Raw genomic sequence first — 25006 nt, forward strand, 5'->3', positions numbered from 1 at the left:
GTGTTAAAAAATGCTTGGTCAGTCACTATGTATCCTGGGTTAGTCATTTTGTATCCTGGGTTAGTCACTATGTATGGTTCTTGATTATTATTGAGGTATAACAACACTAAAGTAAGGCAACTATATTCAAGATTAGGGTCTAAGTCCCTAAAAAATTGTGTAAGATAGAGGCATGTGACTTGGGTTACTAGAAGCAATCAAGATTTAAGTGGGAACTACCCCAAGGTAACAAGAGTATTGGCTCAAGGCAAGGGTGTTGGAAATAAACCCAATGCAATAAATCTAATCTTATGCAGCACCTGTGGGAAACAAGGTCTCTTCCTCTCTCTTGCTCCTCGATTCTGACACACAAGCTTGTACTACCACTTTTTGGCTACGTGGCAATGAAGTTGCCCAAGCAAATGCCAGTCTCTCCATTTTTAGTCCAACTTCATGGACTGAGAGAAGTTCCGCTCATTTTGGGTTGGAGTTGAAACTTTGAGGCCTCGAACCTTTCCACATATTTGTAATTAGCAAGGTAGGGAATGTTGAGTTAGAAATCCTAGATGGATGGTCCACATTGGCCATTTTAATGGCAATAGAATAAATAAATACTATCCACTTGGACCTCCTTCACGTGAACCGTCCATGGTCAATGATGATAGTCCTTTGCTGAATATAGAATAAACCTTTTATGAAGATATTGAGCAATAACAACAACACAATCTTACATTATACTCTCGACCAAATCCATCAACTCTAGTTATAAATGTTTGAGTTGTTACCATTAGCAGCTTAGAAATGGAAGACGAGTCTCTTATTCTGGCAACTTACTATTGCATATGCCTTATAGTAGTCATGGTTGATGAAATCATTGATGAGGGGTTGGATTATAGCACACTTCCTTACTAGTATTGAAAAAACCTAGGCTAGTTGCAGTTGCAACCATGAATGGCATTACTGCTTGTTAGGTGGTTGTAAATTAATAGTCATCATTGAGACTAAGAATCTCCCACTCCTTTTCTACGTCCTTTCAAAATCCGAGGAGAATGGCACTAAGATTATTTTGGGACAAATGCTCAAGCTTTTAACTTATTGCAATGTTAACTATGTTGATAATCACATTCATCTATAGTTACTAGATACATGAGTAATTACAATCTTTAGTTCCAAAGAGGCACAATCTAAGCCTACTCAGATCACCCCTACATTATAGTCCAACTAACCATCTAAAACCATGATGCTCTTAACCCAGCTCTTGAACAATCAAGCCCACAAGAAGTCACATGTCAGCTCCACCACATAGTGGAAGTGGAAATCCAAAAACTTTCTCGCACACCTCTACACATCGTATGCTAGGAAACGAAAACAAAAACACACTTGTTTATGATGATGCCAACCCTATAGTAATGCATGCATAACAACTCAACATGTTCCAAAGGCCCTTCTAGAAGCACAATGGTATTATGAAGACCATCTCAAACTCTCATTTCCAAATTTGTCCACGGCTGCATGCATCATCACACCCTCACACCAACTATAGCAACGGCTCCAACAACATAACATGGACCAACCAAACTAGTTGCCTACACTATGTGCCTTCATGTAGCACCTATACTTAGAAAAAGGGTTCACCCATATCTTCTAGTCTACTTATCACGTCATCTCCACCCTTCCCTAGGCATCTCAACATCTCAATCCTCTAAACTAGCAACAACTATTATTGGCACAAGCTCTTCTATCACTAACTTACCTCCATAGGATAATATTATTCCTAAATTGTACCAAGTCCCCCCATATTGAATGTGTGAATATCAACCCTCTACACTAGCTACACTGAAAAAACCATGTCAATGCCATTTGATTTAGCTGAAAACTTATCTAGAAGTGCTTTTTCTAGTGGTGAATTCCATGTTTGGCACCTTTGACAAATTATTTGCAATGATGGGTCTTGAATTGACTGACATAGATATGATCCTACTCAGCTCCCAATGGAAACCCACTTGGGAGGAGCAATAATAACTGTTTCAAAAAAGCATTTTCATGCAAGTCCACTGTGGCGACATGAGCGTCTTGGTGGAAAAGACGATCCCCCCGCGCCCTTCCTTCTCAGTCTCTGTCTTTCTTTCCACGTGTGTTCTCTGGGCATACATTTTCATAATAGCTTCGCATGAGCGGAATCTGATCAGAGAGAAGGAATTTGGAGAATCGCAGCCGAGCTGGACGAGCATGTAAAAACTGATCACACGATACTGATAAGGGAGGGATATGGACATCCTAGCATCACTATGACGACCGATGGTTCTTTCTCTTTCTGCATCATGAATCATGATTACTTCTTGACAGTCCCATTGGAGCATATCAGCCATGGCTCGCGTCAAAGGATGGCCTTCAAGCTACCGGGATGAAGATACTTGCGTAGACAATGGCATTCTTAAGGATATCAGAGCAGCAAGTGGTTATAAAAGGGAGAGTACACGTCCAGCAAATTATGATGATTCGCAGTACCAAAATCAAAAGAGGAAGTCAGAAGTGATGATGTATGCTCCGGTTTGCTGCATTTGGATGTCTTGAGCATATCCTATTCATGGTTTATTAGAGGTCTAAAGTGTTCATGGGATCATCACAAGTTGAATTGACCTGTTTCATGGTTCTTACTCTGGTGAAACAATAATTTGTAGCGCTTATGTTATTCCTGGAGTGTTGATTTTGTGATCTTGGCAAGTGCAGGCTCTTAGGGATTGTGCAGTGCACAGAATAGAGGGAGGGGGATGCAAGTACTTTGGGGTGGTTAAGATGAAACAGAAAGTGGAGCCAGAGAAGTTTGCCAAGTAGCACCATGGTAGCGAGGGTGTAAATATGGTAATCTCCTGCTTTCAGATTACCAAGGTGTTCCTAAGCCAAAGCTATACGGTCTAATATTTTTTCAAAATAGTACAGCTGAGGATTGGATGAGGATCCTAATTTAGCAGGCTCATGTGTTTGCATACTTATCACAAAGTCCCCAGGGTATTTTAGGGTCACCCAAGGGCAGGTATGTAAAAGATTTACTTCTAATGTTGTTAATATGTTCAGGGAATTGTCTTGTAAGGGTGGATCTCGAGAAAGGTAACGAGAGGCCTTTCAAATTCTGTCACCTGTTCTTTAATCATCATGTGTGGATCTCGAGAAAGGTAACGAGAGGCCTTTCAAATTCTGTCACCTGTTCTTTAATCATCATGTGTGGAGAGTAGTGTTGTGAGATGCTCTGCGAGAGTTTCTCAAGGGACATGTACTGAGAGGCCTTTAAAATCTTGTCACATGTTCTTTTAATCATCGTCCGTGGAGAGTAGTGTTGTGAGATGCTCTGTGAGAGTTTCTCGACCTGGCTCCTATTAAGTTACTGATGCTGTGCTTGTTTATGTTTAGCAACATCACTTGGGCACATAATAGTTTAACATGAGTTGCTAGCCCATAGGATCCACACATTCTTTTTTATTCCTTGACCTCGAATGATTACATCAATATGGATGGACCAACTTAGTAGTTAGATCGTTCCTTGTGGAAAGGAGATTGGATTAGAGGATATGATAGCCATCTTGTTCAAACCATGTTTCTTTTCCAATATGATATATCTTTATTAAAATTTGCTCATCATCTCGTACTTGCATAATAGTTTGGAATGAGAGATGTTAGAGTCTATGGTTCTTGAGTAGAAAGCTTGTCATCAATAGCCATCCAATGGTGCTGTGGTGATTGCCAAAGTTAACTTGTAACTGTTTTTTGCAAAAAGGGCGACACAGAGAGGATTAATGCTCTAAGAAGAATTGCCATCATCACTTAGAGCATTGCCATTGTCACCCACAAAGGTGAGATGTTTGACACCAAGAAAAAGGACCCCGCATGAGTTGCAATATTAGAGAGGTCTTCAAACATCTCATCTACTTGAGAGAGTCATTCAGTCACCTTTGGTATTTTGATAGCCGAAGTTGTGGCGTGTGGATAGTGAAGCTACTAGTCAAACGGATGTATGATGGAGAAGATCCATTAGTGTTGTGTAACAATGCAAGTTTGTGATGTGTCCATTGGGCAGAATGTCTCTTCTACTAGACCCACACAACAATGTTAGGTTTTGAGGCTCTTTAGAATGCAATCTGTATACTTTCAATATATCAACTTGCTTGCCAAACTTAAAAAATGCACGTGGGAAAATGCACTTGGGTTCACTTCACTAGCATATCAATGAAGGTAGGATGCCCGACTACCATCACCATCACCCTCTTACACTTCCTCTGGCGTTGGATAGTTGCAAGGGATGCCATCACCATTAGGGCTAGAAGGCAAAAGAGTAGGTTGGAATGCCTTCATCTTCACCACAAAAGAGGAGCTGGTTGTAGTCTTGGCCTTTACCGTGGGGGATTTGAGTGGGAATCAGAATCTTAAGAGAACAATTCTCTTTGGTAGAGTCCCTACCCTTCCTCTTCTCCTTTGCCTTTTGCAATGTTGCTAGGTCCTTGCAATTTTTTTGGAAATGCCCCTTCTTGTCACAATGATAACATTGGCTTTCTTCTTATGCTTGTCACCCCTCTTTGAAGCTAAAAGACTTTCTAATTGCCACCACATTGAGATCCCTTCTAAACACAAAGAAGCCTCATGCTCAAGCAGCATATAGTACATATCCTAAAAACTAATAGGTGTTGTGGATGATGATAGTGAGCTTGCTGCAAGTTAATGTTCATGTTACATGCTACATTTAAGGAGCTTGATTGAAGAAAAGGATTTGTATAGTTGGCCTTATAGGTTTAGGAGTAGCATCAATAGAAGGAGATGAGATCAGCCCACTCACTAACATTTTAGACTTATTCACATTCTAGGCTTAACTTGGAGCAATTTTTTTGAGCTATACAACTTCACCAGCTACAAACAAACCAGCAATTGAAGTTTCATCTTGAAGACCAGTTTGAACTCCACCACACATGTAATGTGCTGCTGGTACCATAGGTATCAGATACTTGTCATTTCTCTATTGGCTTCATTTGGTCTTCCTGAGTAGCTTTAGCCATAGCTTGCAACATCAGAAACAAATGCCGATTGCAACATCCGTCTCAGCATAGTTACTTTGAAGGCCTTCAATAATCTATTCAGGATTCAACAGACTTACAAAATTTTCTTCCTTATGGTTGCTTTCTCATGGAAGTCCCAGAATGGGCACTGGGTTAGGCTAAGTCATCACTTGAAGCATCAGATTTGCAAGTTCCTTTGTGTTGATTTGGATTTGAACACTATTTCTCTCTTCTTGGTATCTAAAGACTACCAACAACAAAAAAAAGATCAATGTACTCCTGTTTGATTTCTAGAAATTGTCAAAGAAAAATTTTTCCCCCACCCTATGCATAGCAATGTCCTAGGAATACACAGATCTCGAAGCACACATTAAGGTGGACAAAATTGAGTCCGTGGCAAGATAGTAGCTTGTCATTGCTAACAAGCCTTCTGATAACTCGATCATCAGTAGTTGTAACCTTGAAGAAGTTCCTATTCTTGAATTGCCCCAAATGTTGCTCACTCTTTGGAGTCACATGGTCATAAGTCTTATCATAATATTCAAGGTCACTATACATGAGAAGGTACTTTGGCTCTCCAACATTGAAGCTAAGCTTGGTGAATGTAGTAAAAGGTATCTAATCTAACATAGTCCATTCAGGCTGAATGTCAACAGAACTGTGAAAGATAGCAGCCTCAAGGCACTGCATATTCCGGATCTGATTGTAGAGTTGGTTGTGGCAGAGTTTCTCTTCCTCAACCTCATGCTTGTTGGAGAGTTAAAAACTTTAGAGCTATCTTGAAGCTTAATAAAGCAGCAGTAAGATAAGCTGCTCAAGTAGGACTACCATTTTGCTATGAATACCTTATTGCCAACCATGCTAACCTCCCCTCCATCATTATTGAAGTGGAGGGAGAAAGTGAAAGCAGAATTTGCTATTTGAAGGGCCACAGTAGGAGTTGCAAGCTGCAAGGGAAAAGATGGCGGGAGAGCACTCACAGTGTTGAAGTGAAGACAAGAAGAGGAGGAGTAGGCTGTTGGTTAGTTGGGCTGAAAGAGGCAACAGATCTGGTGTTGCAACGAAGGCGAGAAGAGGAGGAGCATGCTATTGGTCTTAGTTATTTTCTGGGTTGAAAGAGGCGATGAATTTGGTGCTTTTGAACAATATTTTAGAAGGGCGTGGGGGATTTTAAAAAAACACTCGATGTGGCCTTGTTTTTTGGCCAAAAGCTATTTTGTCCGGGGGATCTTCTAGAAACCCTTGCTAGAACAGCTCCTTGGTGTGGGAGAAGCATATGCCATGCTTGCATTCTGAGGAATCAAAGCAATTGAAGATGGGATGGAGCCCCAATCCTTTGATGGTTCCTGCAACAAGTTTGATACTGGGGGAACAAGTCAAGAAACGAGGGAGGGGGAGGCAGTGGCACAGACAAGGCATCATGTGGTCCACCCTAATCATCTGCCCATCCAAGGACCGATTATTCATTTTCTACTGTGCGACATCTGCTTGAGCCTCCTCAAGGAAGGTGATAAAGCATGAGCCCTTTGACCTGTTTGTCTCGCAGTCCATGATGACATGGCAATCAATAATCTCGCTGTGTGCTTGGAAGGCCTTGTAGAGGGACTCCTCATTAGTGTTGTATGCTAGGCTACTAACAAAGAGGCGGGACATGGCTCATATCTACACAAAGCTAAATCCATGTCTGAGGGCTTGGCCTCGCATATTTTGATCCATCTCTTCTCTCGCATATTTTGATCCTCTTTCGTATGCACCATCATGTCAGTCTCAAACATCTTTGTCAAAGCATGTGTCACATGCAATAATTTACATCCATCAGATGTAGTCTTATCTTATCTAGAAAACTATCCTATAGGACCACCCTGCAGAAAACTACTCATATATTTTGAACCATAACTCAGATCACTAAGCTTTAAAAGGAGAAAATGTGGTCCCGCTTGTGACGTACATGAAGACACCGGGATCAAATTCTGAAGTCTTTAGCCCCTAAAATTTTCTGTGCAACCTGCAACTGTTCATTGTAACATGTTGTCTCAGCCAGATATTGACCTTCCTGACTTTGTATCTCCTGTATACAAACATGGGTATCAACCAACCTTTGTAGGACCCTTCCCAAGGTATCAAAGCCCATTTTTGATGCATCGGTCACTATTAATATTCTCCTAATTAAAACATTTTTACACATCTTCAGTTTAGCTGTGTCTATCCACTGCAGTTTCCAACAGCCATATCACCCTCCTAGGTCAAACATCCACTAGATAGTCGACCAATAAGGCACAAATACATGCAAGACATCCCCTTCGGCTTTAAATAACTTGTATATCACATAGAATATGCCAAGATCAAAGATTCACATCATTAACTTACTTAATCTATTTAGGTCGTCTTTCTTTGCATCCCGAACGATGGTATCCTCTGTAACCTACATCAATGTCTTTCTTGTATTTTCTATTATTTGTTTACCCTTGTGGGAGCTTTCGCTCAACCGCCAAGACCCACGAACCACTTATTGTTCAAGAGTTTCAAGTCGAGCACTAATGGCTACCTCTCACATAGCCGACGCGCCATCCATATCTACGGGTGTAGTGAGCTTACCTCCATGCCGATTGAGTTACCTCCTCTCCCGCGCACTCCGGTAGCTCCGCGATCCAAGTGCAAGCTTCAAGCAAGCTCCATCCTCAAGCTCCATGCTCAAAGCTCCATTTCTGCGAGCAAGAGAAGAGAAGAGAAGAAGAGAGGAGAAGATGGAGAGCTTCTCCTCCCCAGTCCCTCACCCTCACACACTCACTCCCTCACACTCTCACACTCCCTCTCTCAAGCACAAGCTCAAGCAAGCAAGAAGAAGAAGAAGAAGAAGAAGAGGAGAGCCACTTTTGGCCACACACAAGAATGAGCTTCTCATTCACTTTTCAACTTTATATACAAAACCCTAAATCCCTTTTGGGCGGTCATCCCCTTATCCCCTTTTTTACATGGCCGGCCGTGGCCTAGGCCATTTTTCCCATTGTCCTTCTATCTTCCTAGCTTCCTTTCCACCGCCCGTCTACATTTATAAATTGCACAGGTGAGAGCCCGGCGAAAGGATTAACTTGCGCTTTTCCTTGCGCGCCTTTCTCCCTTATTTAGGACTTTTCTCCTTGTGCGTCTTTGTCTTCCGTTTCACTTTGCCTTGGCCTTTGTCTTCTGCTTTAACTTTTCCGGATTTTCCACCAATGTTCGTTTGAGGGTTAACATTACCTCCTCCTAGACGAGTGCCAGTCCCATGGCACTCATCGTCGTAGGTAGCAGGCTTTGGCATGCACCGAAGACGTGGATGGCAAGGACGTTTGTGTTTGCCATGGAGGAGTATTGGTAGTGGTGGGGAGGAAGGTCGGTAATTGGCTGTAAGTGGGTTTATAAGGTGAAGCACAATGCAGATGGTTCTGTGAACAGATACAAGGCAAGATTAGTAGTCAAGGGGTATGCACAAACATATGGCATTGATTATGAAGAAACATTCAGTCCGGTTGCAAGGATGGCAACCGTAAGAGTAGTCATTGCTATGGCTGCATGTAAAGAATACCTTCTTGCATGGTGATTTGCAAGAAGAGGTATATATGGAGCAGCCACCAGGTTATGTGCATGTTGTTCATCCTGAGTTTGTTTGGAGGTTGAAGAAAGCATTGTATGGCTTGAAGCAAGCACCTAGAGCATGGTCTGACAAGATAGGACAGTATCTTGTCACTATTGGTTTTCAAAATTTCAAGGCAGATTTCTCACTTTATATGGGGGCATGTGGGTGGTTTAGGTGGCTGGTGGTAGGGCTATTCTTTATGGGGATTGCACTGATGGAGTACAAGTGGCGGTTTCTTAGGGGTTTTGCACATGACGATTCTTGGTGGGCTTGCAGGATGATAGAGGATAGGAATTCAGAGTTGAGTGTCGATGAAGAGAAAACAACACCTTCGTTGAAGTCTTCAATGCCTGCAATTGAAAATTTCTCATAGGTGGTCTCTCCTTAGGGGTAGTGCTAGTCTTCTCTATCGTACACAAGACATAGTTTAATTAGTTTGGGAGACAGGTCGTCGAACTCTAAGCAAGCTGAGAGTATTGTCCTGCACTTGAGGACCCAAACTGTGTATATATTTTGGTGTAGATATTATGTGAGTGCTCGTGCATACTTAGATAGTACGTAATTAGAAGACCGCGGGCTGGTTTCTCATAACAATGTGGATAAAGCAAAGGTGTCCATATTGAGAAGAAGTACACGTGAAGGTGTATGCCACATCCTTTGCATTGTGATTGCACGACATAATATAATTGAACACAGTGACACTGCACTATCGGTAGCTAGTAGCTATTGGACCTGTGTGATGAGGACAGTGTACTTTTCATATCCATTCGTGCAGTGCTTACCACGATTGATTGCAATGGTATTAAGACAAAGTGCAAGAGGGAATCGTGTGAGTGGGTTAGGGTGACAGGTCTAACCAAAGACGAGACAAGCTCTCTAGGTATGTCCAGCCCTTGATGTGCCCTGAACTATTGTGGGTGACGCTAGGGGGCTAGGGGACTAGGGACGGAGCCAGCCGACCAAGGTCACTGGACGCACCTAATTTGAGGACCCCTAGGTGCTGTGCTGTGATCATGGGTGCTTCTTATCGTTTCGTTCTTTTCTTCTTCTTTTTTTTTGGACTTTGCCTGAGTACAAACATTGTAATATGTTGAGGCTATTAGCCTTTCAATGGGTTGGGAAATGTTGAGCTTCGAAGGCTCATGAAGTGGATATTACAGTGATGATTGTGCCCTAGCCTCGTTGTTAGAGAAGCAGTTGTTGAGATGGGGAGATACACTTGAGATACTGAAAACCTCTTTGCGATACGCGATGTTGGTACAATTGAGGTAACAACTGTTGTGAACCCGCTGTAGAGCTTGACCCAGGAAGAGAGCGTAGCCCATGACCATGCTTTGGTTCGTGCGATGTGGGCACTCGCAAGGGTGATTTTTCGTGTTCGGCAGCGTGACTTTGTCGCGGTTCTTTGTGAGGTTGGTGGTCTTGCGGTGGCTTGGGTATTGAACACGTTTGCACGAAGACCTGTGTCATCCTGCATCCACTTGTCACTTCATGAGAGTATATGCAAGTCACATGCATCAAGTACAACGAACAAATGCAATCATGTCAAGATATAATTTTTTCAAAATCCTATGATGTTGATTGCGATGCCTATTCCAGTGCTTGTTAAAGATGTGGCATATATTAGCGATAGGTAAGGGAAGTGTGTACAAGTGGGGAGCTTGCCCATTTAATCATCAAAAGATAAAAAGTTATGGCAGGATGGCTTGTTAAGTTGCTTGTATATCATAGGGGCTACTCAATTTGCACAAGGCGGGGTGAGTCCGGGTGGTCAGGCGACTGAGGCTCTGCTGGTGAGAGGCTCCTGTGAGGTTGGACAGTGAAGATGTCGGCCAGGACCTGAATGGTGAAGTCTCTCGTCGCAACCGTTTCCAAGATGCTTTTGAACAATGCATCGAATTTTTTTTTATCTCGAGCTGCCCTTTCTGTCTTTGAGCATCTGGTGCCCGAGCGTCTGTTGGGGGTTTGCACAACCGGTGTTGCTACACCTTGTGTGCTTCTTTGAGCTTCTACTCCCCTGGCCTGGGGATTCTTTGGCCTACGTTTGGGGTGGTGTCGCTTGCGACCTCGTTTCTTTGCATATCTTTTGAGGGTGTTGAGATATCGAGCTCCACTCGTGATACGCCAGGGTGACCGTTGTGTATTTATGTCACCGACTTGTCAGTTGCAGATGCGGTTGGTACACCGCCCCTGAATAATAGCTACATGATAGCTATCCTTATCTACTCTAGTTCGTGGCTCAGTTAGTATGCCACCTTAGTTAGTTGAGTTTGGTTTGAGACCCATATCTAGGGTTCTTCTATTTCTTTGTACTTGAGTTCTTTTGGCTTCCACAACTAAGAAGAGAAAAACTGTTTTCAGCCTCCACCCTTGTGTGTATTCCCCCATTGTGCAAGCAAGAAAGCTACAAGTGAGACTCCTTCCTTCTCTCCCACAATCTTGACATGGTATCAGAGCCTTGTTCGTGGTAAGGAGCTCAAGAAAGCAAGCCAAGCTCGCGGTGTTCTGGTAAGAGGAGCAGTGTTGCTTTCATTTTCTGTTTTGGGAGCAGATCTTTGCAGGTAGCACAGTCGGAAAGTGCAGGAGTGCATTGTCTCAGGTTGAGACGCCCTTCGCGGTGAAGTAAGAGGGCAGTATATGCTGCGAGATAGGGCTTTGGCCCTCGGCGACCTTGTTTTTTTGATTTGAGGCCATTTCGGGGCCTGTTTTGGAGGCGGAAGTTTTCTGCACGCACTCAGGAAAATGCCCAGTTTTATGATGTGCAGCCACTGTTCTACAGGTCGGTGAATAGTTACTGTAAAAAATTACATTGTATGCTTGTGCGCAGAGACATTGGGAGTTACAGAATCATCCCTGTTGCCTGTTGATGCAAAATTGTCACTAGGAAGTGACTGTGTGGTTAAATACCACTTTCGCCAGTTTTGCAGATTTTCCCTTGTGAGGGTGAAGCTGTGGTTTTTGCAGTGACAGAATTTTTTGCAGTCTTCTGTAATGGCATCCGATTCTCTTTCACAGATTGTCACTGAAAAGCTTGACAAGAACAACTTCCAAGCATGGAAGTCTAGAATGACGAATTTCCTTATGGGAAAAGGATATTGGGAATTTGTTGCAGGAAATGAAGAAGAACCAGTTCTTCCTGATGTTCCCAATCAACAGCAAATGCAGGCATTTAAAGCATGGCATGAGAGAGCCAAGAAAGTTATGTATTGGCTGTCTATCAGCATCTCAGACTCTATGATTGTGCATATTCAGGATGCAAGTATGCCAAAGGAGGCATGGGATACTTTGTCAAAAATGTATAGCACAAATACGCAAGCCAGGAAAATGCAGCTCAAGCAAGAGTTGCACAATGTGCAAAGAGAAAATATGAGCATCAACGACTACCATATGAAGATGAAGAAGATTGCAGATGCACTTGCTTCCATTGGGTCACCAATGGAAGATGATGATTTAGTTTCTGTGACCTTGAATGGTCTAGGAAAGGATTATGCACAGTTTCGGACATCCATTTCAGTTCGTGAAAGATTTCCTGATTTTGAGGAGTTGATTGCTCTTCTAATTTCTGAGGAACAGAGAAATGGTGGTGCATCTTCTTCAGGAGGAACTTCAAAAGAAGCTGTCTTCTACTCAAATGCTGGAAGAGGTAGAGACAGAGGTAGAGGAGGCCGATTTGGAGGCCGTGGTAGAAATCAGAATATGCAGCAAACTCAAGAAAACCAGTCCTATGGAGGAGGACGTGGTAACTCTAGAGGCAGGGGGAGCCAAAGAGGTCGTGGTGGATGGCAAAGAGGTCAAAATGCAAACACTAATATTGAATGCTACTACTGTGGTAAAATGGGTCATATGGCTAAAGACTGCTATAAAAAGCAGAATGACATCATGAATGGAAAACTGCAACAAGGGAATTATGCATCTTCTAGTAGACAGGGTGATGACAGAAATGAGCATTTGTTCATGGTGCAGTACATGAACAATTCTGTGACAAGTGCAGAAGAAAGCAATGATGTATGGTATGTTGACTCAGGTCCATCAAACCACATGACAGGTCATGCAGAATGGATGGAGGATGCAAGGGAAATGGAAAAGCCAGGATTTGTGGAGACTGGTGATGATACTGCACATCCTATTGTGCAGATTGGAAAAATTCCCTTGTCTATGCAGGATGGGAAAAAGAAATACCTGTCCGATGTATTTCATGTCCCGAATATCACCAAGAATCTGGTTTCTGTCGGTCAAATGGTTGAGCAGGGCTTGCAGGTCAGATTTAATCCTCATGGATGCTTTGTTGAGGATATGAAAAATAAAGGTCGCTTGATAGCAAAAGGAAAGAAGAAGGGCAGAATGTTTACGTTGGATGCAGACATGTCTGAATTGAGTGCAGCAATGTTTGCACATGGGACCGGTGTAGTTGCAGATATTGATATCTGGCATAAACGCATTGGTCATGTTAATGTACAGCGACTTAAATCAATGCAGGCCCAAAATATTGTTGCAGGATTGTCAAAATTTAAGGTTGCAGAAATGCATAAGGTATGTGAAGCCTGTCAGTTTGGAAAACAGGCAAGGAAACCATTTCCTAGACATGTTCAAGAGAGTGAGAAGCCATTGAAATTAATCCACTCTTATGTGTGGACTACTAAAGCTGCATCTCTTGGAGGCTGTCATTATTTTGTCACTTTTATTGATGACTATAGCAGAAAAGTTTGGGTGTATTTTATGAAAAAGAAAAGTGAAGTTTTTGGGCATTTCAAAACCCTTAAAGCTATGGCTGAAAAAGAAACAGGTCTGTAAATAAAATGCATGAGGTCAGATGGAGGGGGAGAGTATCTCTCAAATGAGTTTGCAAAGTTCTTGCAGGAGCATGGCATAAAGCAGCAATATTCATGCAGTTATACCCCACAACAAAATGGAATTGCAGAAAGGAAAAACAGGCATATTGGAGAGGTATCTCGTGCCATGCTCAATGAAAAAGACTTGCCAGATTTTTATTGGGCTGAAGCAGTTGCTACAGCAGTCTACATAATGAACAGGACTCCCACTGCAGCAATACATGGAATGACTCCAGAGGAGAGGTATACTGGTAGGAAACCAGATATTTCTCATTTGAAAATTTTTGGTTGCATTGCCTATGTACATGTGCCAGATGAGCTGAGATCCAAGTTGGATCCAAAAGCTGAGAAGTGCATCTTTATTGGTTACTCTTTGCAGCAAAAAGGGTATAGATGCTATAACCCTTCTACTCGTAAGTTTACACTGAGCAGAGATGTTGTTTTTGATGAGATGAGTAGCTGGTATAAACCAGTAAATGTGATTGATGATGTAGATGTACAAAATGGTAATGCTACACAGAATTCACAGCAGCAGTCACAAAATATTAGTGGACCTGGAGCGTCCTCTAGCAGTGGTTCACATTCTTCGCCATGGACAGGCAGATTGAGATTAGGAGAATCTTCTCAAAGTAATGCAGATAGTGGTATGCAGGTATCACGAAAAGGAAAAGAGAAGGTTGATCAGCCCATGTTTGATGTGAATGCAGGTCACTCTTATGTGGATGGTGAATCCAGTGGCTCAGAACAGAGCATTGATGATGAGTTGGGTGTTCCTTCTATTGTTACACCTGGAGTAAGGAAGACCAGGGATGATTTGAGAGTACCTGGGAGTGAACCCACTTTGCGCAAGTCTACCAGAGTTAGGTATCCTGTGGATAGTGTGAAATATGATGGATTTACAGCCATTCACTATGCATATATGGTCAAGGTGATACAGGAACCAGAACCCACTTCTTTTGAGCAAGCCATGGGAAAAGAAAAATGGGAGAAAGCCATGGATGAAGAAATGGATGCCTTGGAAGCAAACGCTACATGGGAATTGGTACCTTTACCTAAAGGTAAGAATGCAATTGGCTGTAAATGGGTTTATAAGGTGAAGCACAATGCTGATGGTTCTGTGAACAGATACAAGGCAAGATTAGTAGTCAAGGGGTATGCACAAACATATGGCATTGACTATGAAGAAACATTCAGTCCGGTTGCAAGGATGGCAACCGTAAGAGCAGTCATTGCTATGGCTGCATCAAAGGGATGGTCTTTACATCAGATGGATGTAAAGAATGCCTTCTTGCATGGTGATTTGCAAGAAGAGGTCTATATGGAGCAGCCACCAGGTTATGTGCATGCTGTTCATCCTGAGTTTGTTTGCAGGTTGAAGAAAGCTTTGTATGGCTTGAAGCAAGCACCTAGAGCATGGTCTGACAAGATAGGACAGTATCTTGTCACTATTGGCTTTCAGATTTCCAAGGCAGATTTCTCACTTTATGTGAGAAAAACAGAGAAATGTATTATGCTACTTGTCATTTATGTTGATGATTTGATTATGACAGGTGACAGTGATGAAGATATCCTTCATGTGAAAATGCTATTGAAGCAGAAGTTTGAGATGAAGGATTTGGGAGAGCTGCGTTATTTCTTGGGCATTGAGGTGATTAGATCACTAGGTGGGATACAGCTCTTGCAGAGGCAGTATGGATTGGACATGCTGTCCAAATATGGGATGACAGGCTGTAAGCCTATTTCAGTTCCTTTGGAGCAGAATGTGAAGCTGAGCGCAGATGCAGGTGAGCTTCTGGAAGACCCTACTATGTACAGACACATAGTAGGAAGCTTGATTTATATGACTATTACCAGGCCAGATTTGAGCTATGCTGTTGGATTGGTAAGTCAGTTTATGCAGGCTCCAAGGAAACTACATTTGGATGCGGCTAGACGCATACTCAGGTATGTGAAGTCCACATTGCAGTATGGACTATTTTATGAGACTGGGGTTCAGATACAGTTGCATGGATACACTGATGCTGATTGGGCTGGTAGTATTTCTGATAGACGATCTACCAGTGGATATGTGTTCTCTTTTGGGAGTCCTGCAGTCACTTGGAGCAGCAAGAAACAACCTATAGTTGCCTTGTCGAGCACAGAGGCTGAGTATAGGGGTGCAGCAATGGCTGCATGTGAGGTAGCTTGGTTGCATAAGCTACTTTATGATATGCATCAGTCTACAGATGGGCCAGTTGTCATTTATTGTGACAACATGAGTAGTATACACTTGGCAAATAACCCAGTCTATCATGCTAGAACAAAACACATTGAGATGCATTATCACTATGTGCGAGAGAGGGTTTTACTAGGTTTTATTGATCTAGTTTATGTCAGCACAGAGGATCAGGTAGCTGACATATTCACGAAGGCATTGGGCGCAGAGAAGCTGCACATGTTCAGAGACCTGCTTGGTGTGCAGGAATTGGGATTGAGCTCGAGGGGGAGTGTTGAGATATCGAGCTCCACTCGTGATACGCCAGGGTGACCGTTGTGTATTTATGTCACCGACTTGTCAGTTGCAGATGCGGTTGGTACACCGCCCCTGAATAATAGCTACATGATAGCTATCCTTATCTACTCTAGTTCGTGGCTCAGTTAGTATGCCACCTTAGTTAGTTGAGTTTGGTTTGAGACCCATATCTAGGGTTCTTCTATTTCTTTGTACTAGAGTTCTTTTGGCTTCCACAACTAAGAAGAGAAAAACTGTTTTCAGCCTCCACCCTTGTGTGTATTCCCCCATTGTGCAAGCAAGAAAGCTACAAGTGAGACTCCTTCCTTCTCTCCCACAATCTTGATAGAGGGTAGGCATGTAGCGCACCGACGGAGGAGCTTGTGCTGTATGTTCCCTTCGACAACGGAGAGCGTCTTTGCAAGCCAGCTTCCCTAGGTGCTCCATGTCTTCCTGATAGGGGGACCTACACAATGCGAACCAAGGATTAGGCCTTGATACAGGATAAAACCATTCACATGGAAGGGATTATAGTGTGGGTTATCAAGTGCATATGATGAGAAGGGGAGGGGTGAGGCATGCAATGTTTGTTGTAGAGGGATGATCCCCATGATGATGTTCATTTGGCCTCTGGCCATTAGCAGATCTTGGCTCATGCTAAGTTACGTGGACTGGTTGTCATGGAGTGGGGCAGGGCTCATCCTCGGAAGGATAGACCATAAAGGGGAAAGGTGTATAGGAAGGGATGGTACCCTGTCTACACCATCAGAGATGTTGGTCAAGGCTTCCTATGGTGGCAATGAGGGTTGCATGCCCTCCACCTGGAGGTGGGAATGGTCACACAACTTTTAAATGTGTGGTGAGAGGGAGACCTGGGGAGCTTAGCCTGTTGAACCCAACTCTTCTCCTTGCACGACTATTATTACTTGTGTGTGTTGATAGTGTCTATACAGGGTCACAAAATTCATTGTTTATTTATGTACATATTTACGAATCCTTGTCACATCATGAGGATAAAAGCCAATTGTAGAACTCCAGATTATACTGGAGTGTGGCACACGCATCTAGTACTCGTGGTAGCTTACTCAATACCGATAGATATTTTGTAACATCGAGTAGCATGGAACCTTGTCCGAGTCTATTGGCAACATGTAACTCTTCCTCAGTGAGAACCTTATCAAACAGAGAGTTCTCTTGGCTAGTTTCAGCTAAGTCTGTACCCCGAATGGTAGTCAGCACTCGAAGGGAAGTTGGTGCCACATAGGTTGGGTCTCGTTGAGACCGCCATTTGGCCAATCGCTCCTCTGAGACTGTCATGATCTGGGCTCCTAGTTTGGCCATTGCAACGTGGTTTTCACACCAACGTTGCTCAAATTGACTTCGACCCTCTGATAGCGTGCTTTAGTTGATCTATCTCTAAGAGATTTGGTTGGCAGAGCACATCATTGAATGTGACAGTTAAGCGTAGTTAATCGGCCTCCTTGTCAGAGATGAGGCACATGCATTCATATAGGAGCCTGTTATAGTGCTCATCAAGATGTTCTTGCTCTTCCCAGGATAAGGAAAATGGCAAGTATTATTCAAGCTGCTCTTTAGGGAATGCGCCCATGTCTGCCAGGACATAGACACGTGCGAACACTTTGAGCTTAGCATCCAACTCGGTTAAGCATTCTGTGACACTTCTATGTTCCACGAGGGCTTGCTCGGTTGCTATCTCATGCAAGGTTCTAGGAGTTTGCCTGGGCTTTAGCATAGCTAGGGGCTCAGGCCTAGATGAGCAAGTTTGGCCAATGCTAGGATTTCTTATGCTCTTGGGGTTTTCATGTTTCTCTTGAGGCTGTCATTGCGTCATAGTTCTCCTTGGATATGACTGGTATAAATTTGTCACCCTGTTGTGACAGCGTTGTATCCACTCTTAATTGGTCAGTGCGAGTTCTGTTGTCGGTGGATTGAGTGTTGCAAGCATCCGTTGATGGCAACGGCTGCTTTGATTTTTCAGAGCACACGGATGTGTTTGAGGTTTCACCGCTATTAGGAGAGGCATCAATGGGATCATTGGTGGATGGACTCGATGCTTTATTCTTGAGCTCTCTAGAACTCTTGGCGTCAATGTTCTCGGGATCCCCAACCACCTATGACTGCTATTGTCTTCGTTGTTTTCTCCTCTTTTTCTTGGTTAGTGAAGGTGTATCTCTCAACGACTCAGGAGCCTGGACTAGGTCAACTGTTGATGTGCTTGGTTGGGCCTCAACATTCTCTCTCTCTAGTGTGTCCTTATGGGACATAGCCGTGGCTTGCTGAATAGCCTCGCCAGGTTGTGTGGGTACAACTGTCTCCCTTTTCAGAGAGTCTAGCTCTTCAGCCAATTCTCGTGTGTTTAACTCCTCCAGCCTAGGCTTTAGGCACTTTGGAAGTGCTGGAGTTTTCAAGGAAGTTGGTTGCGACACCTCCTCCATAGGTAAGCTACTAAGGACACATTCCACAAGGGGCATTGTCACGGCCAAGGGCTGTGGCTACTGTGATCCTTGATTGGAAGTAGTAGCGGCTAGTCCAGTGGGCTGGCTACCCTTGGTGGATTGCGGTGTCAAGTCCCTAGGGCGATCGGAAGTCGTCATGTCTTTTATTGACCTTTGAGCATTCATCTGTGTAGATCGAAGAGCATGAGTTGATCTAGTCGCATTAGGTTGCTCAGGCATATCCTCGGGCCGGGAGCTATAGATGGTGTCATATCCCACCTCTTGGACATTTGAAAGCTTAGATGGAGATAGAGATTGGGATTGAGCAGTCGCTCTTGACGAGTGTTGTTGTGCTTCTTGTGTCTGTTTGGGAAGAGGGTGTAAGAGGTCTAGGACTCCTAGGTGGACGTGGCACTGGCTGAATGATTTGCTCAAGGCTTTTAGACGATTGTGCCATTTTCTTTGTTGAGCAATTAGCCTTCCTACGAGCAGCGTTGTGCCTCTGGTGCTCATTATCCTCTTGGGAAGTCAAAAGCTCCTTGAGCACTAGTGGTCTTTGTGCACGCTCAATGGTTACACATGACCTTTGCTTATCAAGCATGCTAGGCTGAGGCTCTTTCCTTCGAACACTCATGTTTGGTTTCTTGCCTCGAGACCTGGAGCTTCTCTTAGATTTCCTCTTGTGCTTCGTTGCTTTTGATGCAATCTGGCCCTTAGCTGATAAAGGTGGTTTATCAGGGGGTTTTGGTACCCAAATCCATCGGTTACCTGCGTAATACCCTTGAGCACGTAGCAACGCTTTGGATATCCATCACGGCATTGTGCTGACCCTCCATCGATGCCTTCGTCTATAAGGCTTGGGCTTCTTTTGGAGTCTTCTACGTTACTTGTAAGTCCAAAGCCTGTCCTTGGCATTGTCTCTTGACCTTCTTGTTTCAGGCATGGCGTCACTCACTGGTTCTCGTTGTTCGACCTGTGCTTGTATCAGCTTTTTCAACAAGTCCTTGCTCTCGTTAGTAGGCTTGACTGTTATGTCAGCACCTTCCTTGCCTTTCCCTCGAGGTTCGATGAGGTCACCCTTGCTAAAGGTTGTGACTATCCTCACATCCGGTAGTGTCAGGTGTATCCTTTGTGCTACATAGTCAGCCTCACACTTGGTCGCCCTTTTGAAGGGTCTTCCAAGGAGGGTTTCCTTCCCCTAACTAGCACTATTTGGAGGAACATGAAATATGATAGGCAAGCTTTCAGTTTCAATTGTCGCAAGGATTTTACACTTCCCTATGAGTGCTTGTGGATTTCCCCCATAAGGGCTAAGAGCTGCATTAGTCGGTGTGAGCTCTGGTTGGCCTAGTAGGGTCCATGATTCATAAGTCAAGATATTAAAATTTTCTCCTTCATCAATCAGAGCATTGATAGTATGCTCTCTTTTCACGGTGAGTTTGACCCTAAGATAAGCAGGTGGTACTATGTCTTCGTCTTCCGGGTCTTGGCTTGTAAATTTAAGCCTTCTGACAAATGCCCTTGAGTCCCCAACTGCACAACCAGATGTGGATTCTCCACTGATGTCTTGGATCGCCAGTGCAGTGCTATTCAGGGAGCATCTATCGTTAGGACTGTCATATTTAGTCATTCTTGCTGTTGTAGCTTGATGTTGCATTTTTCTCTGACTAGACACGGTCTGAACACAATGTGTTTGTGTTCTCGTGGTGTGGCCTTTTTGCCCTTGATGGCTAGATTGGCCCATTGATGTTCTAGGGTCTCTGTTTCTCCTTGTTCGGGTGTGGGCTTTTGCCTGCTCTTTTGCAAGTGAGAATCCATGCTCGTGTGGAGCCATTACTACACTAGGGTCCAATTTGGAGGACCTGTCACGATGCACATTTTCTCTCCAACCTACTTGGGGGAGGCGCGGAGGGGACAGAGCCCCCTTTGCGGGGGTCCAGGGGGGGGGGAGTCCTCCGCGGCCCGCAGGGCCGTTACGGTAAACACCATGTGCAATTTGGAGGACCGTTTATAGCCAAATTTTGAACTACTTGCTCTAAGTTTCAGCCTAGTGATGGATCTGTGATGTGCCTTTAGCTCTATGTAGCCTTTGGGATCAATTTCGGGGTTCAGATGCGTCAAAATTTGTGTTCTAGATACTTGTCCGATTTTGACAGTTTTTTGTCTGATTTTCAGGAGTCTTATTATCAGAGAATCGGACGTCTAATTTTGGTTGGTCCGATCAGCCCAGTGGTCCGATTTTAGTCACATCAGATTTCTGCAGTGATCTGACTCTAGGAATCGGATCGGACAGGGTGGTCCGATTCTAGTAGTCGGACGGTCCGATTCTGGGAGTCGGATCGAAAAAGTGGTCCAATTTTCAAAGTGGTCTGATTCTGGGAGTCACATCGAAAAAGTGGTCCGATTCTAGTAGTTGGATGGTCCGATTCTGGGACTATCCTCCGATTATGAGAATCGGATCGGAAGGGTGGTCCGATTTTCGGAGTCGGACGGTTTTTGGAGAGGTCCGATTTTCAGAGTCGGACGGTCTGATTCCAGGGATAGGGCAACCCTATTTTGGGACTCGGACGAACCGGTCCGACTGCATGGCCGACGGCCCGTGAGTTGCACGTGACGCTTTAGACTGATGTCTACTTCACCAAATTGCGTCGAGCCGCCTAATTAAATGAAAAGCCACATAGGGAAACACCTGGCGTACCTAGAAATGGTGTGGCACTGGAATCAACTAGCATGCTGACGATCTCCCTGCAGGTCTCTCTCTCTCTCTCTCTCTCTCTCTCCCTGGCTCTTAAGGTCACTCTCTTCTCAGAGGGCAGGATGTCAAATGTGGCCTGTCCTGGTTCCATGGCCCTCTTATTGCCCCATTGCAGCTTGCTGTGACCTCAGAGGTTAGTCTCTCATACTCTTCCAGCCAGAAATCTGGGTATGTGCCCCTATTTCCATGTTTCAGCCTATTATACAACAACAGAAAACCCTGCTGTTTTCCTTCTTTTTCCTATCCTAACCTTACCTTAATCAACAAAAATCAAAACCAGAGATGAAGATGAATGGTCCTACTCTAATATTCAACAATAAATCAAAAACCTACTTGCTAAGGAGATCAAATACCTCTTCAAACTCCCTCGCTTCTACCTATCTACCTCAAGCACCGGTTCGGGGAAAACCCTACTCCAATGCTCGATTTGAAGCATGCAAGTGCTCAAGGCTTGAATCCGTTGGTCCCGGCAAATGGAACCAAAATGTGGGAGCTTTCACTCAACCGCCAAGACCCACGGACCGCTTATTCTTCAAGCATTCCAAGCCGAGCACTAATGGCTACCTCTCACATAGCCGATGCACCATCCATATCTACGGGTGTAGTGAGCTTATCTCCATGCCGATTGAGTTACCTCCTCTCCCACGCACTCCGGTAGCTCCATGATCCAAGTAAAGCTTCAAAAAAGCTCCATCCTGAAGCTCCATGCTCCAAGCTCCATTGCTGCGAGCAAGAGAAGAGAAGAGAAGAGAAGAGAAGAGAAGAGAAGAAGAGAGGAGAAGATGGAGAGCTTCTCCTCCCCGGTCCCTCACCCTCACACACTCACTCCCTCACACTCTCACACTCCCTCTCTCAAGCACAAGCTCAAGCAAGAAAGAAGAAGAAGAAGAAGAAGAAGAAGAAGAAGAAGAAGAAGAGGAGAGCCACTTTTGGCCACACACAAGAATGAGCTTCTCATTCACTTTTCAACTTTATATACAAAACCCTAAATCCCTTTTGGGCGGTCATCCCCTTATCCCCTTTTTTACATGGTCGACCGTGGCCTAGGCCCTTTTTCCCATTGTCCTTCTGTATTCCTAGCTTCCTTTCCACTGCACGTAAAACATTTACAAATTGCACGGGTGAGACGAAGTATTGACTTGCGCTTTTCCTTGCGCGCTTTTCTCCCTTATTTAGGACTTTTCTCCTTGTGCGTCTTTGTCTTCTGTTTCACTTTGCCTTGGCCTTTGTTTTTTGCTTTAACTTTTTCGGATTTTCCACCTTTGTTCGTTTGAGGGTTAACAACCCTTAACATTATCCACATTCTCTTTCTCAGTATCATTCATTCCTTCAAACTTTGTAGCATCTACATCTTCAGTCTTCATATTTGCATCATCAAACTCTGTAGCATCCACATTCACAAACTCTGCATCATATTCAAGCTCTTTTTTCATCCTGAATCTCTATGTCATCTGCAAGCTCTTCCATAGTTTCCTCTGCATCATCAAGTTTTTTTGCATCCTACATGTCATGTGCTCCATCTGCTAATATTGCATTTGTAACTACCATTAATGCCTTTAGTGATGTTGGTACCTTGCCTCTATTGTCTAACCATTCATTGAGCTCTGTTTTTGAGGCCCTACATGTTCTTGACTTGGGCTTCTCTTTTCTCTCAATTCATGGTCTTCCTAGTCTCAGGACTCATATTGTCTACATCGAGCTAACTGTCTTTGTTGCAGATTCTTCTATAGGAGCTAATTTTGTGATAGGTTGGAAGGAGAGGGGGCTTCAAGACCACATGTCAGTCTCAAATTTCTCTATCAAAGCATATGACACATGCAATACTTTACATCCATTAGATTCAGTCAGATCTTATCTAGAAAACTGTCCTACAAGACCACCCTGCAGAAAAATGCTCGTATCTTTTGAATCATAACTTAGATCGCCAAGCTTTAAAAAGCAAAAATGTAGCCCTGCTCGTGATCTACAACTTATTTGAGGACACTTGGACCAAATTTTGAAAATTTTAGCCCCTAAAATTTTCTGCACAACCTACAACTGTTCATTACAGCATGTAGTCCTAGCTAGACATTGATCTTCGCGACTCTGTATCTCCTGCATACCAACTCAGATGTTAACCAAACTTTGTAGGACCCTTCCCAAGGTATAAAAGCCCATTTTGGATGTGTCGGCCACCATTAATCCTCTCCCAATCAAAACAATTTTAGACAACTTGAGTTCAGCCCTGCACGTCCATTGTAGTCTCCTAGTTGGTCAAGCATCCATTGGATAGTTGACCAAGAAGACACACATACATGCAAGATATTCCCTTTGGCTTTAAATGACTTGTATATCACATGGAATATGCCAAGATCAAAGATCCACATCATTAACCTATGGTCGATCACATTAGACATACAAATATGGATTGAAGTTTGCTTCCATACACCCCTCTTCCAAAGGGTGTTAGTTCATTGGCTGCTACACATTCTTAATCTAGGCCTAGTAGTTTTTGGAGAACTCGCTAGTTAGGTAGAGAGGGTGTAGAAGGAGGGTGGCTTGCCTTAGCTATATCCTACTGATTGATTGGCCTCATCGAATTGCAATCCCTTTTTGTGTTGTAATCCACAATCAGCCCCTTTAGTAACCTTAACATCTATCGTTGTCATTAAGGACTTCTTTCCCTAAAATACCCATCAAATTCTATCTAATAATATTAGGCAAGTCTTGAAGATTCTGGCACTAGCAAGTGAAGCAGTTTACATATCAATCAATATTGTGACTTTTTTTATTTGTTTGGTGGCTGGACAAACTAGTACATTTGTTAATTCTATTAAGGTAGTGTACATGTATCAGACTTCGAACTCTCAACGTTGCCAATTCTAGACCTTTTTCTGATTGAACAATGGTTATGTTTTCCCTCTTCAAAGAACTTTGGACTATATCTTTACACAGGTTGTTTCCATATAACCTTTTTGTTTCAATTGTATAGACATCATCTCTAATCCTACAAATAGGAGTTTTCTCTAGTAGTCCACTTGTGAGGCAGAGTATCATGGCTTAGACAAGAGAGAGAACAATGCATGCCTCTAGCCCACCCAATGATACTCTAATCTTAGGCAGCACCACAACTGTCAATAGTAAAAAATAGGAAGAAATAGGCTTTCCCTTTGTCAAGAAACAACCCTAGGTGCTTCATTGAGTAGTAACGAAGGTATATGGGGCTTAATGAGTACCACCCAAGCATCAAAGGGATGAAAACGTACTGGTGTGGCCAAGGTGAATAGAACCAAGCCTTAAGGCTGCCTGGTAAGGAAAAGGATGCATCTTCATCTATCCTGTCATCTTTGTCTTTCTTTTGTCAAGTCCTCCATTGCATACTCTTCTGTATCTCTTTTCTTAAATACTTTGAACCTTTTCCCTGCTCCACGTATCCTCAAGTCAGTCCTATCCACCTTTGTTAAAGTATATGTCGCATACAATACTTTACATCATTTAGATTCAATCTCTTTGTGCCTAAAAAACTGTCCTATAGGACCACCTTGTAGAAAACTGCACATATCTTTTGATCTATAACTTGGATCGCTAAGGTTTCTTCTGCAAAGTTGTAACCTTGATTTTGATCTACAACTCTTGTGAAGAACTCAGAACTAAATTTCAAAGATTTCAGACCCTAAAATTTTTTGCACATCTTGCAACTCTCTTTTACTGCACGCAGTCTTGGCCAAACATTGACCTTCTTGTCCCTGTAGCTTTCGCATACCAAGTCGAATGACAACTAAACTTGATAGGCCTCTTCCCTAGGTATAGAAGCCCATCCTAGAAGTTTCGGCCACCATAAATCCTTGCTGACATAGAATAG

At 43.5% G+C, this 25006-nt stretch overlaps 1 long non-coding RNA gene across 1 annotated transcript; it reads left to right on the forward strand.

The window, feature by feature from the left end:
- Nucleotides 1-2187: 2187 nt before the first annotated feature.
- LOC148028864 (uncharacterized) lies at nt 2188-3049 on the forward strand. The gene is made up of 2 exons (XR_015692463.1): nt 2188-2519; nt 2710-3049. It is a non-coding gene; the product is annotated as an uncharacterized LOC148028864 (long non-coding RNA).
- Nucleotides 3050-25006: the final 21957 nt, after the last annotated feature.

This window comes from Lygodium microphyllum, chromosome 11 (assembly GCF_053477565.2).
Source record: "Lygodium microphyllum isolate KBCC chromosome 11, Lygodium_microphyllum_v1.1.10, whole genome shotgun sequence".
NCBI classification, from domain to species: domain Eukaryota; kingdom Viridiplantae; phylum Streptophyta; class Polypodiopsida; order Schizaeales; family Lygodiaceae; genus Lygodium; species Lygodium microphyllum.